This window comes from Octopus bimaculoides, chromosome 3 (assembly GCF_001194135.2).
Source record: "Octopus bimaculoides isolate UCB-OBI-ISO-001 chromosome 3, ASM119413v2, whole genome shotgun sequence".
In the NCBI taxonomy this organism is placed as follows: Eukaryota; Metazoa; Mollusca; class Cephalopoda; order Octopoda; family Octopodidae; genus Octopus; species Octopus bimaculoides.
In genome coordinates, this window is record NC_068983.1 from 8,795,599 (window position 1) to 8,798,278 (window position 2,680).

Sequence of the window (2,680 nt, forward strand, 5' to 3'; positions counted from 1 at the left end):
GCAGTAATAAGAAAATGATGAGAAAGAAACAAACGAATTTCTTTTGGGCTTCATAAACTAATAGTTTATTTTCTTATCATCCCCGTTCTTCTAGATACGCATTATATACATACATACATATATACACACACACACGCACACACACAGACACACACACTCATACATATATATGTATATATATATACACATACATAAACATATTTATATGATATTTTGTATATATGCATATAAACATGTTTATGTGTGTGTGCGTATGTGTGTGTGAATGATATATGTGTGTTGCGTAGAGAGCAGTAATAAGAAAATGATGAGAAAGAAACAAACGAATTTCTTTTGGGCTTCATAAACTAATAGTTTATTTTCTTATCATCCCCGTTCTTCTAGATACGCATTATATACATACATACATATATACACACACACACGCACACACACACACACATGTATAACCATATGTATGTATATATCTATTCTTGTGCCTGTATTTGAGTATCTCGACCTACATTCCCAGGGTGAACACTGTAAACATACCTGTCCCACTTAAATTATTATTACCTCTGAGCAGCTCATAACATGACGTGTTTACATTTTTGCTCGTTAAATAAAGATTTATTAATTAGCCACTGTTATGTGAAATGCGAAACCGTTGTGTTAGTCAAATGAAGGTGCAGCCTGCCAAAACTCACACAAAAAGCCTTTATGGGCTGTGAGATAATTTTAAAGAATTGTTCCAAATGTGCAGACATGGCCGTATCTCTTAAGAAAATCGCTTTGCAACCACGTAGTTTCGGTATCAGCTCCACTGTACAGCATCTTAGGCAAGTGTATTCTTCTATAGGCCTGGGCCAATCAATACCTTGCGAGTAGATTTTGTGCACGGAAACTGATAAAAATATTTTCCCCTTTTTGCTCGATTAAATTAAATTGATATAAGTCATAGCACCGACCTCTTACTGAATTTGTATACTCTCTCATTGATTAAATATGTCACTGCTTTGAAATAAATTGTATTGCCAAGCTTCACCTGTCGTGCATCTGTGTATAAGGCATTATTGAAATGTGTACATCCTACCAGCATAAACATGATCAACGTCTAAACGTTGTTGTTATCGCATAAAAGTACACTTTCAATTAGACAATGCTTCTATTTTCATTCAAACGTTTTCATAATTGATATATGACTCTCCCGCTGAGAAAGATGTATGGAGGTAAAGTTTTGTGAGTGGGCTACCTAATGATCTACTCAGTAAATTAGTTTTAGACTTTTGTGGATTAATTCACAGATACCTGTGATTGTGTTGGATCTCCGTCGTTCAGCGATAAGCATTCTACTGTTTTGTATACTGAATTACTTGTTCATGTAATTAACGTGTATGTGTCTGAATATTCCATAGTCTACGTGTACTTTTCTCAGTCAGAATCAATGTCACACTGTATGTCGCAATTGTATTTCTTGAGTAATAAATATAATACATCCCTAACGGGCTTCTGTACAGTTTTCGTTTGCTCATTGCATTGCCACTCACAAGTTATACGTCAACATAAGCAGCAGGATACTTCGTGGTAGAATCGAACTCGAGATCCCGTGGTTACAAAGCAAACTTTTTACTCATTCGGATCTTCTGCGCTTATGCAGATACATGCCCGCTTCACATGTATCAATTAGAAACAGTTTGTGTGTGACGAACGTGGACATTTGCCGTGGATAATTCTCCTCTGTTTCCCTAAACCGATTTCACCTTTACGCCTTGGTTGAATTGAGGCTGTAATAGAAGACGTTTACTAAATATGCCACATACCGGATTCATATCAGAAACTCGTGATTGCAGGAAGCCTAAACCAGGCGACAAAGGGAGCTTATGCATACTTATTATATAATTATATACGCACATATACATGTATACACGAGCGCACACACATATACACCATTGTACAAGTCTCTCTGTATTTATGTTTGTATGAGTGTGTGTCCAGGCACTTGTGTGTGTGTGTGTGTGTGTGTGTGTGTGTGTTACAGCTTATGGAGATTTTCTTGTTAATGTATACACTATCTAAAAATTTAAATCACTAGAAATAAGGAAGAGTGCTAAACCAAGATTTAAACAGGGGGAATTAATCTTAAAATGCCACACTAACTTTCAAAGCGTAGTCTAAATGGAATGACAGCTTAAGAGGGAGTTTCAAGTGACATACCACCACACGAATTAGTGATAAGTTTGAAACAGATGAAACTGTCCATACGGATCGTTTCTGAAAAGCGTGGACATCGACAAGCACCACAAAGCAAGAAAATGTACGCGAAACATAATGCCAGATTTCAAGAAAATATGAGTCAAACTGGTCGTGAGACAAGAAATATCAAATTCAAGAGTCCATTACATTTTGAAACATTACCATAAGAAATTTTACATTAAAAGAATAATCATTGACAATGATCCGTATTGTAACTTGCGATGAAATGTGGATTCTGTACAATAATAAAAAAAAAAAACGTTTTTCGCAGTGGTTTGACCAAAATGAAGCACCGAAAACCTTCCCTAAACACGAGCTCTTCAAAAAGAAGGTTATGTTGACTGTTTGGTGGTATACTACTTGACTCATTCACTATAACTTATTGAAACGTGGAGAAGCCATTAATGCAGAAACATATTACCATAAAATTGTCAAAATCAACGCAAAA